The sequence below is a fragment of the Halictus rubicundus genome, chromosome 1 (genome assembly GCF_050948215.1).
Source record: "Halictus rubicundus isolate RS-2024b chromosome 1, iyHalRubi1_principal, whole genome shotgun sequence".
NCBI lineage: Eukaryota > Metazoa > Arthropoda > Insecta > Hymenoptera > Halictidae > Halictus > Halictus rubicundus.
This window is the reverse complement of record NC_135149.1, coordinates 12,101,182-12,115,943: the sequence shown is the minus strand read 5'-3', so window position 1 is coordinate 12,115,943 and position 14,762 is coordinate 12,101,182. Positions and strand designations below refer to the sequence as shown.

Sequence of the window (14,762 nt, the reverse complement as noted above, 5' to 3'; positions counted from 1 at the left end):
CATTAGCAGCGAGGGAGCCGCCGCGATAACACAATGCAGGTGACAGAGAGCGTGCAACCAGTTTCTGAAATTCGTCTTCTTTGGTCTGCAACGTTACGATGCGGCGCTTAGACGCGTGCAACGAGTCTCCACCGCCGGAAAAAGGATATGAGCTATCGCGCGAATAATGTTCGCCATGTGGGTCAGAGAAGTGTGGAACCGCGCCGAAAATTGGCGTGACTTATCCGCCGCGCGATCATGCTCGTTCGCAGGCGTGAACACCTCTAACCAGCTTAATTAAACCTGATTCGAGCGGTCGACGTTATTGTCGCTGAAAGACACGCGACGCGACCGGTAATAGATTGATCCTTTCATCGCGAAACCGTCCCCCAATTGAACTCCCTAGAAAGGATCCTAACAAAAAATCGGCCCGCCATTATGCTGGAACCGGTAACGATCGTTCGCACTGTTTGCGGAAGCGGAACTGCAGTAATTTATCGCGCTTAATTGTCTCGAGTCGGTCCCGGATACCGGGAACACGGCTTTATAATTCGTTTAATTGCAGTCCGTTCGCGCGCGCGCGCGTTCAAGCACGGAGCTTGCTGAATTTCATCGCGTAAATTGGGGATAAATTCCGGGGGGGGGGGGACAAGCCACGTTGACGCATCGAGCGACGCCTATCCGGGAATTAAAAGCCGTCGGTGTCGTTGCGAGTGCGGGAAATTATGGTGACGTTTTTAAACGAGTCGAAACAGCCGATCTATTTCCCATGGTGCTCGAGCTGTTCGCTATTGCGCGTCATCGATCTCGACTTTTTTGGGCGTGGCTGACTGAGGATCACTCTTGTTCGTGGTTCCGAAACACCCTGAATTAAAAGTGTCCTGTGTCGGGACCCTGAAAAAGTAATTGTTAGTAAATCTCCAATGATCTTCGTCTCTCGATCACTGATGGCCTTGGCTTTGAATACTTCCTACGGTTGTATAATATGGCGTTGATTGGAGCTAGAGTATGCTAGAATATATTCACGAAGTATTGCAAGAGGTCTGTGCATTTTTTAAATTTTTTAAATATTTTTAAGTATCTTTAGTTAATTTCTGACATATGGTTCGTTCAATTGTTCAGTACAGTGTCAACTGCAGACTGAACATTCAGAAAATATTGCATGATATTTGTGTAATTTTTAAAATGATGTTCAAGTACTCTTAAGTTTGCAAATTGAGGAGAGAGAGCATCGCAGTATTTTTTGAATAATCGAAATTATATGAAAATAAATTTGTATCGTCATTTTATGGAAGTTGTTCATCTACTAATTCATTCAGCAACAAATTGACTATTATCTAATTACGTTCAATGTATTAACAATAAGTTTTTTTAAGGACCGGTCATTTTGACCACGTTTTAGTATGTTTATTGGGTGTGTTGTTTGGTTTATGGGAAAATTGTGATTATCGGGGTTTGACGTCTTAGGGGATGCAGTCGGAAATGGATCAATTTTGGAGGAGTCCCTGCGTGGTCTTATGATCGTGTGTTGACGCAGGCACACCCATAAATGGTCCTTGAAAAAGGGAACCCGTGAGAACATGGTTCTTGGATGTAATATCCGATATGATGTTTACACAGACCCCTATCCCACCTCGTTAAAGCGATTAAAGGTTACACGTTCAAGCAGGGAGGAACTGTTATTTTATTTTTATAGTATACAGGAAGAATGTTCTGAAGATAGTAGAAAACTCTGTCCGATTTTCAAAACTCGCATGATCACCCGAAATGAACCTTTTTAGATCCCAGAAACATTTCCTTTTGAAAGATAAATAAAAAATATTTGGGGACATTTCTAAAATCCCATAAAATCAAACAAGCATCTCTGGATATTATACAATGTTAATAAAACAATTAAATATTAAACAAAATATAAGCCCTAGAAAATTATTCTTTTCCGGCTATGAATATGCAATATGTGACAGTTTCTAAAATAGGTAACAAATTCAATCAAATTCTACAAGCACCACTAGATATGCAATATTAATCAATCAGACACCAACCTCAAAAAAACAATGTTAAATGCAATGAGCGACAACTAATGTAATGGGCCTAAAAATCGCACCTTTTTCCTGGTTCTTCGGTGCGAGAAGCTGCAGCTTGTTGCGGACCAGTCAAAGAAATAAGAGGACAGGCTCGCATAATTTCAATCGCTGAAAAGGCCCGGCAGAATTTAATCCCACGTAACGAACCAATGATTTACAAGTGTTCGTGGGACGCGGCATGCTCGCCGGCGTCTTCGGCGTCTTCGGCGTCATAAAACACGTTATTTACGTATCGAAACGTCGCTTCCACGAAACTTAATTGCATGCTTCGATCACGAGAAGCTCCCGGGCTCTCGGGGAACGGTGTTCTCGTCGGAAAACAGCATTCACCGCATTCGCCGAGATCACACGAGATCCGGGCATCGGGTTTACACGCTTCCCGGACGCTGTAAATCTCCCTCCCACGATGAATATACAGAAGTTGCGGGGACGCGAGTCCATAGAATACCTAATTGTCACTGTAGCGACCTTTCTCTCGAATCGGACGGATTTGAACTGCCGGCATCATCGCGGATATCCGCATGATCGAGGGGGCCATTTCTTCTCCCACAGTTTATGAACCCTGCGGATGTTGCAGAACGATCTCCCGTGAACCGTACACTCTCCGAAACCTCTCGCGCGCTGAAAATCCTCTAACAATACACCCAACGTTCTGCCATTTTGTTGAAACAACCTGCTCCATCGCGAGATGTTCAATATTTGAGCCATTTGCTACGATAACAACTACTTATCGGACCTGTTGCTTCCAATAACATTTATTTAGCACTTTGCCCGCTGCTGCGAAGTATTTGTCTTCTTCCAGGCTGCGAGGAAGTTGTGCAAACAGGCATCGACCAGTTCTCGTCTATCAAATGTGCTGAATGCGTGGTGTATAATTTTTAAGTGGCTGTGCTGCAAGCAGATTGTGGACTTTAAAATGAATAAACTATACACAACCACAGAGAACATCGGAAGAAGTAACAAATAAATTTAATTTTATTTCTGTTCCCCCCGAATTGAAGAAGACACATTTCTGTTCCCTAGAACTGCATTGGGGAATTTTTATTTTGTATAAAAATCCGCCGACTATGTATAATTTAATTTCTATTTCCCCAAATTGAATTGGGGAATTTTTATTTTGTATAAAAATCCGCAGACCATGCATAATTTGATTTCTGTTCCCTGGAATTGCATTGGAGAATTTTTATTTTGCATAAAAATCCGCAGACCATGTATAATTTGATTTCTGTTATCTAGAATTGACTTGGAGAATCATTGTTCGGCGCGAAGATTCGCAGGTTAGTGTTAAGTTTGAGAGCGTTGAGGAACGGCTGCGACCGGCTCTGCTGGTCGATGCAAGGGGCTCCGGTGCATCCGTTGCGTGACCACCGTTGTAAACGGTGCCGAACAATGCACCGATCGAGGCCGATACATCGAACACCTCCTGGTGTAACGACCGCGCCGACAAAGTACGAACAAATGCGCCGACGAATAAGCGCGGGAGGGCAATAAGATCGCGGCAGATGGAAGTATCAGCTGCACAGCCAGGGGCGGATCGTTGACCACCATCGAGGCTGCCTTTCAAACTACCCGTTCACGAAGCCGACCAACCAACAAGGACTACTTACGCTTCGCAGCGTATTCTGGAGTTCCAGGGACAGTTTTTCATAGAGCTACTCGAAAGAAGCCATATCTTCCAACAAATGGCTACTGCGAAATGAATCTAAATGCTCTTATCAGAAAGATCAATTCAAGCCCTCGCACATTCAAGAATTCTTAAAAAAAAAAACACGTTCGAAAACTAATTCAAACTTTCCCTTAGAATCGACCGATTTTTGTCCGAGCTTTTTCCATTATACGGATTGCTTTCCCGATTCTTTTTCAACAAATACAGTGAATCCGCGTTATATGTCAACAGGCCGGTTCTTGTCGTCGTCGGGACACTATTCGTTGATGCGGTACCGAACGTAGAAAAGAACAGTAATAGTCACCGCGGTCCGTAAACACGTCGTAATTTGTGTGTCCTATGAGTTATCTGTCGAAGTTGCAGCGGAGAAATGCTGCCGACGAGACCCTGTTATGTTCACACTCCTCGGCAGCGGCGGCTCTCGAGCTTCTCGGCCCCTTGCGGGGTAACCCCGCAGTAGTGGGGATAATTCCGCGTCGGCTAACTCAGAAGTCTTGGCGACGTATATCCCGGCTTCACTGTTCATCCATAAAGTACCATCAATTCCTTCGAGCACCTTCAATTCCAGCTCTCAGACAGAAATTCCAACAGGAAAACATTCTAAAATTTACGACCTCCGGTCACACTGAAAACTATACCCGAACATCTCCAACTCGCCGATAATTGTCCGGACTTCCTGAAAGAGAAACATGAACCCGGATTTATCGGCTATGAGTTTTCAATATCCGATATTTTAGTATCCAATAAATGAAAGAGAAACTGCCGGAGACCTCGAAAAAATTTTTATCGCCGCATATCTCGCTTCGTTTCCTCAATTCGCAGAAAATTTCGTTTATTTGCAGCTGTTGGTCGTTTCGCCGGGATCCCGAAAGCTCGCCGGGGAAGAGTCACCCGCGGAGGATATCCTGATGGCTGCCGATAGCTCGAAGGATAATTGGTTGGTTAAACGAAAGTTTACAGCGGATTCCGTCGGCGGCTCTTCGGGATTCCTCGCTCGGCATAGAAATTCCGAATGGTTTACGGAAACAGGCGCCACGACGTGGAAAAGGTAGCCGGTTTCGCCGTGGATCGGAAAGTCGGTTGTTCTTTGACCAGGACGGGGGGAGGGGAAGGGTAGGAGGGGGATGGCAGAAAAGAATGCAGCTCCGTATCCTGGGTCTTCCACGATAACCTATGCAAAAGACAGTTCGTGCGCGAGCGTCCGGCGAGCAGCTTCTTCTCTGCGGAATTCACGATACGGCCGGCTATGCATTATAGGGAATACGATATCCATCTTGCGTCAGATCCATGGGATCTCGTAGCCGTGGCGCGGCACCTAGCCGCGGCAAAAACGAGCAAAACGCCCGGCGACTTATGTTCGGAGAAGTATACAGAAGTCGTCGTCCTTTTCGTCTTCGTCGGTCGTGCCGACTCGACGCGGCCGGATAGCGTTCGCTGCCCGCGCTGATTTAACCGCAAAACCGCCTAGTGGACCCGGCCTTCGGGATATGGTAGCAATCTCGGCTCTGCGAGAGCTACTGTCTCGTCGACTGTTGGTTACGGTCTCGGCGACACAGATTCGCCGACGACGGCCGTGTGAAATGTTGCTTGGCGATCGGCCCTCACTAGACAGCGGATCTTTGTGCAAAAGAAGAATCCTCGTTATCCGCGTCGATAACGAGGAAAGGGAGTCGCATTAAAATTGATTTCTAATCATTTTGATAGGTCGCAAGTAAGGTACCAGAGTAATAATAGATTCGTCCGATGTTCCTTTCTATTTTTTCCTACTGATTTTCGCCATAAATGCATAAAACCTAGTGATCGCCAGAATTAATGAGTAGATCATCGTTTGGTACAATTTTTCTAGAAATTTTGTCGTAAGGGACATTTTCATTGGGGGAAGGCATTTATTCCCGAGTCTAAGATAGTTCGAGGAAATGAGGAATTTCATTGATGAGCTAACAGTGGAATTTGTAGAGAGGATTCTTCTCGCTGTACGTGAGCAAATGAACCGATTTCCAGAACAATGGCCAACAGAATCGTCTGCAGTACATTTCCCTGACAAGCAAAGCTACCTTGAACGATCAACAGCCAAGAAAAGCCTTTAGAGAATCCAATAACGGGGTCAAAACGTCGGGGTTGACGGCGTTCGCGAAAAAATCGCAGAGGAAGCGGCCGTTCTTCAGGAAGCACCAACGACTGTCCGATAGGATGCACATACGTATGAGGCCTCTGTACAATAGCCGTTCGAACTTTTGAAGCATTCTCTCCTCTCTCTTCTCGGTCGCATTTAAAATTGAAATCACGGCCGTTCCTCCCCGCTTCGACCTCCTCGATCCGCTTCGTGTGCCCTCCGGAGGATACTCTTCGGCTCGATCTTGATCATCGACGCTGCCTTGTCCTTTCCCCTCTCGTTCGTGCCACTCGTTCTTTACGATTCCCCGCGACGTAACGCGACGGTTCTGTTTCTCCTCTTTCGACATTTTTCCCATTGCGTTTCAAGTTACCCGCTCGTAAAACGCTCGAAACCGTGAATCTGCATGGGACTAATCCGTCTGGCGTTCGTCCAGCACGAATTTCCAGCGAACCGGTCCATTCATCGATCCTCGACCACCGGTAACAGAGTGTTTATGTGTGTAGATCCTCGACCCTACGATCTAAAGGTTTTCGGTGACGCGTGTGCGGCCTGGCTGAATATTTCCTGGCGGATGAGCCTGGTGAAAGAGTTAACGCTCACGTAGTCGTAACTCTTTCCGATCGAAATTACGTGAGCCTACTCTCTTCTGCAGTCACTGTGCCTGTGAATTACGCCTCCGAGCATGCTGCAAACGTTACTGTACAATTTATTTTACCAGCTAGATCTACCGGTCGAATTAAAACCACCGGTTCACAATGGTCCGAATAAATTCGATCTTGACATTTTTGTACGGCAACGCTCGCCAGTCAAGTTGATTACACGGTAAGCTCGATGGTAAAATACATACGTTAATCATACGTAAATCATTGTACAAAATTATTGCAATGTATCGACAATAATCGAGGGTTCCATAGCCACAGCAATTTTACTTGAGAAGCGATAAACTAGTATTTACGCAATACAATTTAATAACTTTTCGCAAGATTGTGATTTAAAAAGAGGATTATTATGCCTCCTTCGGACACGGTACCGTCATTAAAAAGCCGACTATCAAGCTTCCTTCAAGAATAGCGCTGTCATTAAAGAGCACATTAATGGCTTCCGGTAGCTGAAGTGTTAACGTTCGTCGCAGCGATTACTCTTTCAGAACGTTTTGCTCCTATAGATTACAATAAAACTCATTTTGTTCGTTCCTAACATAACAAAAAGTAACTTTTATATGCAATTATAAATGACATGGCAGTCGATGTATAAAAAGAATGATGCAGTAGAACTGCTAAACTAATATGAGAGTAATAAAAGCCGATCGTTTTATAGGGTAGAATTTAAGATAGTAATAACTGTCATTAAATAATAAATTTAAGGCCGTCTGAACAGTGATGCTCGAAAGTAACAAAACACGTGCTAGTTTTATAGAAAAATGAGGAATAAATATATAGAATGATATTGCATTGGTAAGGCATATTTCGTGATACATGTGGATTACAATAAACAATTTATACAATTCAGACAGTCTCTATAAATGAATTGTTTGCCTACTCCTAAGTGTGCTGTCCTAATAGAGATCTCTGCCTGGTATAAACCATAATTAATTAAACCAGTGCTTTTCTAGCAGGTACGATCAAGCCCAAATTTGATTTACATACATCTACACCGGACATCACCCGAAACAAAAGATTCTCTCTCTTCGTCCCTCTAATTCCTCATGTTTGGTCCCTGATAGACGTCCCAGAGCCCTCCGGCATCGCTTTAAATATTGATTGCTCTTCCCGGCCATAAATAATGGTTTAATGATCCAGGTTACCAAACGAAATAGAAAAACAGAGGTGTGCGATGGGTCGGGGAACCCGGAGGATTACGCAACGGTATGTCGAAGGTCGTATGCAGAGAGCGCTTATGAAAATCGATTCGCCTTGCATCGGGAGTTAATTACCCCCGAGCAAGGAATAATTGCGTCGAAATCAGATAAGGAACCAGTCCGGCAGGCGTTTAATGCCCGCGGGCGTAGTCCGGCCGATTAAAAATCACCGGAGGAACGCGACTCGTCGTCGCTGTGTCTCGCATTACGATGGCCACGCGTGTTAGAAATAATCAAGCGGCAGCAATTTCTCGGCGTTCTTCCGACTGGAAACGTCAGGAAGCCGAAGAAAAAATCTCTTCCAACAGGAAGCTGGGAGAGCACCGTCGAACCGGCTGCAGCCAAGTAATACAATGTTTACTCTATATATGTCACAAATGCCTAGCCGATAAAAGTCCAAGAACTGTTCCCGTTGCCGCGAGGCCGTGAGAGGTCGAGAAGCTCGAGAGACTTCGGTCGCGTGGTTCAAAGAATAGTTTCACCAGGCCGACATATGTCCTAGACCCGGGCTTTGGACATATATCGAGTAAACACTGTTCCCTGATACCCCAAGTTGAATCGTAGTTGAAGGCAGAAAGGGGGAAGAAAAATGCGATCCTCAGCTGAGAACAGAAGAGAGAGAGGGAGAGAGAGAGAACAGAATAAAATATTATAGCACGGTAGAACTGATTCAGCTACCAGCAGAGGCTCATTTGTGACACCCTCGGGTTTCACCAACATCGTCCGCGAGCTGCATGGTGAATGCAGGCGTCTTGCACATCACCGTGCGGGGGAATTGTCGATGCTAATGCATACGTCTTTCTTCGGGGACGGTTCGTTCCCGTTCGATCAATTTTTGCTAGGTAACCCGGGGCGTGACGATCGCATTTGCACGTGCCAATGGGCGTTCTTGTCACGTGGCGGCAGTTGACAGCGCGGCTGCGACACGGAAACGAGTCATCGGGGTCTGGTCCATCTCGCCCACGATTGCCACGGGAATCCTGCAGGGCTCTCGATTGCTCTCGCGCGCGTTTCGCATTCCTCCTGTTTCCCCCCCTCCCCGCCCCCTTGCTGTCTCTCCTCTTCCTACTCTTCTCTTCTTCTTATTCCCTTTTTCCTTCACCTTCGAGCGTTCCACCGGCTGTTTTGTTCCTTCTGTTTTCCTCTCTCGAACCGCCGCCGCCGCCGCCAACGAGAAAACAACAATGTTCTCGAAGACAATGGACTCCGGTGGACAGTGATGGACTTTCTTTCGCGTTGACACGCGTTAACGATCACGCCGCGGTCTCTTGATCGAAGACCGGAACATGTTTTCAATGATCCGCGCCGCAAACCGGGGAACCCTCGATCCCAGAAGAATAAAGACGATATTTTGCATCGATTAGCGCGTCGTGGTTAATTGCCCGTACGGCCTGTCGCTTTTCAGCGAAGGACTTCCGATCCTTCATTTTTTTTTTATCCTCTTCGAATTCGTTGGTGAATCTCGACTGTTTTCTTTAAGTTTTACAAACATTGTTTCGACATTCGAAATGTAAAGTCTGCAAACCTATTTGTATGAATTTTTTAATCCTCCTTGTAAATGGAAGGAAAAATGTCCCCTTTAAGTCAACTACTCTAGAACAGAGATGTTCAGCGTCTGCCCTTACGGGCAGCGATTTTCTTGCCATGGGGATACGCAAAACGCCGGGATCGAAGCCACGCCCCTGAGGGCATGAAGCCACGTCCATGCGGATAAGGCTGTATGTATTTGTCACACGCATTGTCACAGCTACGTGGTCAGCTACCCCCACTCCACTGAATCACTTGCCCGTAACTAATAGGCATATCGAGCAGCTCTGCTCTAGAAGGTATGGGATTTTTGTGGGAGAAGGAAGTATTTTTCCAAGGGATCATCCAGTTACTCAGATCCAGACGAATAATCGCAATCGAATGTTATTTAGTTAAGAGTAACAAGAAGATCAATAGATCATGCTAAAGTACCATTAAGAATTTATGAGCAGTCTAAAACTTTTATGACCTGTCTAAGTGGAGCTAAGTGTAGCTGTTTCTACGATCATCAAGACCGTTCGTTTTCCGACTATTCGAGGATACTATGTAGACTCCAAGAACTGCAGTTTCAGTTCTACTCGAGTGCATCGAAGACGAAAGTGATAAGCATGCAGCGTGAATGAAGCAAAGAGAAAGGATCGAGTATTTCCAGCAATTGGTGGGGATACCATCGAGTCAATTAAGCGAGGAAAAATGCGTCTATCAAGGCGGGATTACAGTCTAAGAAAAATCGGGAAACGCGTTCTCTTCCACTCGGAGACCAGTGGAATTCCGCGAATGATTCGGCGTTTTATTAGCAGGCAGAAAATTTGGTTGAGAAATCGCGAATATTGAGAGCGGCTTAGTTCAAAGCGACGCAAAATCAATATAAGTCGACATCGACATAGGTATAAAATCTTTTGAAAAGTTCAACGAGAGTATCGTTTAGGTTGTCTAACACCTTATCGATAATGTTGGCTGTTATGATCCAACATGAAATAGCATATAAAATTAAAGTATACTTACTTAATTACTCAACTAGTATTTTGATTAGCACATTAATTACCTTATTATTATTACGACTGATGAAGTTATGAAAGGTAATATCTACAAATTTTTCATTTAATCCGTACTCTAGAAACTGATCTATGCAGTTAGAAATATTTAATGTCCTCTACTTCAATATTAAAATTTTGAATGGAACGAGTCAATTTCTGAAAATTATATTAACATACGAACGATGCCATTTTAGACGACGGAACTCATTTTATATTTTCTGCTATGAGTAAACATTATTCGCCGATTTCCCTTACATTAACTTCGGTCAAGAACCACTAAAAGAACATCGTGGTCTACTGTATTGAACAACTCGTGGAATCGCAGTGACGATTCCAGCACACGAACCACACGTTATCTAGGAGCAGGTTCAAAAGGAAACAAAGTCTCGATCGTTCATCCATTTGGTAGGAAACGGGAGACAAGTCGATAGCCTGGCCCCGGGCAGAGGTTTCGAAACGAACATCGAAAATCGAGTGCTTCGATTCTGGCACGTCGCGTCGCGTTACGTAAAACGGTCGTTGCACTTCGCTCTAAAATTTTGCCGAAGCGGTTTCTATCCGCTTCATGACTCACTGGTTGTTTCTACGAAATTTCTAAATATCCCTGACCTGCAGAACGCCGGTCCTGCATGCCCTGAATTCCCTAGATACGCCGAATATGTTGCTTCTAATTCTAACTACGATCATGGATTGGTCCTTCCTTCAATTAGCTTCGATTTTTGCACCGATTCTTGTAGCATCATTCCATGAAGATTTTGCAAACACTGTACAGTAAGTATTAATCTTAAGAGATCACAATTCAAAAAATCCCTGGAACAAATTATTTCTATCAATTACTATACTCGAAGAGAAATCTATCCCTTATCTCTTAAAAACTGTACCTTCAATGAGGATATCGAATATAGGAAACAAGAATCGTTTTCAGCTTAGCAAAATGACCGTACCTTAAATAATTATTTTGGCTTAACTTCACCTTGGCAACCCAGAAATTTTTAACTTTTCATTATACAATCCTGCACGTCTTGTCGAGAAGATGTCAAAAATCGAAGTTTTAAAGCGAGGAATTGACTGTTTCGAAAGTTCCGCGTGTTTTATTAAAAAAATTCCCGTATCCCCACTTTTATCAATCTCCGCAGGTATAACAAATGATTTGTATACTTCCCTACACCATGATAAACATATTCTACCCACCATCCTCTCAATAGTTCCCTCTAGTTCAAAGAAGTCTGTTCCTGAAGCTCTCAACCTTCTTCTCCCCAGTCCCCTAAAAACCACAAATAACGCCGGCCACTAAAATTTTCATAGTAAAACCCAGAAAAGGAGGTCCGCGTCGGGAAGACCACCCAGTGTGCAGCCCCTTCCGAGTGCTGCGGAAAACTCCGAAGTCACCGCATAAACTCTCTGAACCGGCGATTTACATTGCAAAAACCGGGCGAGGCTCGCTAAAAGGATAACCGTCGGACGGAGTCGGTAAACTCCGTGGGTTGGCTCCATTAAATGGAGAGCAGGGATTATTCCGTGGGACCGTCCGCTGAACAGCAATTAAGAGGCCCTGGCCGAGCGTCGTTTAAGCTCTCCGTGACAACTTCTTCACACGAGGTCCCGGCGTCAAGTGTCGACGGAACCACTCGGCTCGAGGCGACGATAATTGTGACCGAGAGAGGATAGTGATTCGACTCGGTCCGGGGCCACATGTGTTTTGACGCGTCACGCGAGGGCTCTGTTCCCGGGAGCTGGGGCATTAATCCGTGGCCCACCTAAACGGCCACTTGCTTCCACCCATTTACGGTGGGGATTTTACACGCGGTTGGGACGAGAGAAGAGACTGTGTCTCTGCTTCCCCTTTATGTAAACGAAACTCCGGGGCTTTTTCCAGGCGTAATTCGAGATCCCAGGAAGCGGAGGACAGGTTGCCGAGTACAGGTGATCCAAGATTAACCGGTCGATCGGATCGAGTGGGCAGGTCGAGTCGGTGGTCGAGCCAGGAAGAGGAGTACGGTCCCACGACGATTTATCTCGCTGTGAGGTCAGGCCTTACAGATCTACCGTGGAGCTGAGCCTGCGAGGATCCTTTGTCTTTGCTCACCTGTGAGAGCTTCGAAAGGTTTCGAAGAAATATGGCACCGAATATGAGACCCGACAATACTGTCATTATTTTTCTTGGATAATTTTGACGTTCGTTTCGAATTAACGTGTTGGAGGAAGTGGTACGAATACGAGACGCCAAAGGTTCCACCAATATACAATATTGACACTGAGAAATACAAAACAGTAAGTCATTATAATCGTAATATCAGTACACGAAAGAATACTTGAAGTATTTGTATCTTAATTATGATATACAATAAAAAGAAGTGAAATCGTGAATTGCATATTTTGAAGATTGTCTACAGTGCTTATCATACGACTGAAAGGGCCACCTTACCCAGAATTACACTAAGTTCTTCGAAGTATTACACTAAGTTCTTTGCTGGCCAGTGGTTCTTTGTTCGAGCCGATTCTCACGAAGTGCAGTCAAGATCCATTGACCGTCGATCGCGGTAGGCTGTCGAGTGCAAGTGGGTGGATGCACCCACGCGGTTCCGTAATCCTGGGCGGGAAAAGGACGAGCCCGAAGACTTCAAGATCGTAATAGTGGGAGGCAGAGGGCCACCCGCGGTAGCACGTTTTACATAATCGGTGCAACAGTCGCGAAGGGTAACGACGAGCGGCGTCCAAGAGAGCCGGATGCAACTCTTGCATATTCCCCGAGGCATCGAGAGATATCAGCTCGGCTACCGGGTCCGAGTACACCCTTCGAGCCCCTCCCTGCGCTCGTGGTTTTCGAACAGCCACACCTATGATCGTTCCGTCGTAGCCCCGAGTGAGTTGCATCGGTGCGCGCGAGCCGCATCAACGCGTTCCCTTTGACGATATAATCATCGCATCGCCGACGACGTAATAAATCGACGGGTGAACCGACCGATTATACTTGATCGGATCACGACCGCACCGACAGGCTGCATAATCTAAGTCGGAACCGACCTGGGGAATACTAATCCCGGGGAGTCCACCTCTTATAGCGAATTAAGGGTAGGAAGCGTCAGATCTTCGCGATTTTTTTTTCGAAGATTTTTTTGATGATGCCAACTCTTTTTGAAATTTTTAGGATAATTTGTATCGTGTTTGAACAGCAATTTTTTCGTCGGAAAAGATGTTGAAGCGTCTAATGGAATATTTCATTCGTGTATATCAGAAAGTTTATTTGCCGATTGTGCGTGTATAATTGGATAGAGAGAAGGACATAAATTATCAGTTTATTATAAGTATTATATTGAAAATTTATAACATACGTTGTATAACGGAGCGGAATTTCCCTGTAACCGCCAGTAAAATTCAGCGAGATGGGTACAAACGATTGATAAATTCGTCCGGAACGACGCAATGCATAGCGCGACGCATGCTGGTGCCTTTCATGCAACGAGGTGACGTTGTTTATGGGAAAGGAGGTTATTGATGTGAATGCGGGCTACCGTGGCGTTATAATATTTTCAACAATAATCGGCTGAAAAATCTTCTCGCCGCGTTACTCCAATTGTAGTTTATTTACGACGGACCGGGCCTGTAAAACAGGATGTGTTTTAAGAACTCTTTACATCAGTTGATAAATCCGTGCAATCTACTACCATTCACAGAACGATTAATAAAAATTGTTGACCCTCTTGTACAACTTTCCCCCATACTCAATTTGTCTACATCAAAGTCACCAAAGTTAATGAAACCTTCTGATACCCATTTTGCGATTTTGTTAGTCCGTAGCCAAGGGAAGACATATTCAAGCACTTCAATCTTTCACAAGACAACGCGAAAACCAATTACGGGACGGCTGAGATTTAAATCGACTTTTGAAATCCCCAATTTGTCAACGTTACAGTCGCCAAAGTTTCACAACACTCTTAAGTTCCCTTCAGTCCTGAATCTCTTGGCAATTTTCTTGCTCTCTGCTCGAAGGAAGAAAAAAAATCCAAGCGGTTCCTCGGTTGAAAGAAAACTTCGAGAAATTCTAAGGGCGTGTTCGAAGATCGAAGAAACTTCGCTGCACCGGCTCTTTTCTTCCTGCAATTATCCTCGCAAGAACAACAATACCTTACGCGATAATGGATATGTTACGGTTTCATCGCGACAAAACACAATTGTGTAGAATTTATGACTGTGCTCAGCTATAATCTCACTCTTCAGGAATCACTTGAAGTATTAATTGATAATGTAATATTCCACAAAACTCGAGAAGAATTTCGACACCAATGTTCAACTTAGTTTATTGTCACAGTCTTCAGCTCCAGACTCAAAAGAAAACTTTCAATCTGTGCCTTTTTCAGTCCTCTACGAGGCAACTCGATAACAATTGAAGAAACCGCAGCCTTCCCGAACCCTCAACTTAATTTATTAACATCACTGTCACTGCACTTGATCGATCCCCTTAAACCACTTTCGAGTCTGACCTCTTCCTCAATTT

The 14,762-nt window shown here is 44.8% G+C and overlaps 1 protein-coding gene across 7 annotated transcripts in view; it reads right to left on the bottom strand.

Annotated features, from left to right (window-relative positions):
• The window catches only part of By (focal adhesion protein tensin), a 247,087-nt gene that overhangs the window by 205,039 nt on the left and 27,286 nt on the right, over positions 1 to 14,762 (bottom strand). The gene's annotated exons all lie outside the window — the stretch shown is intronic.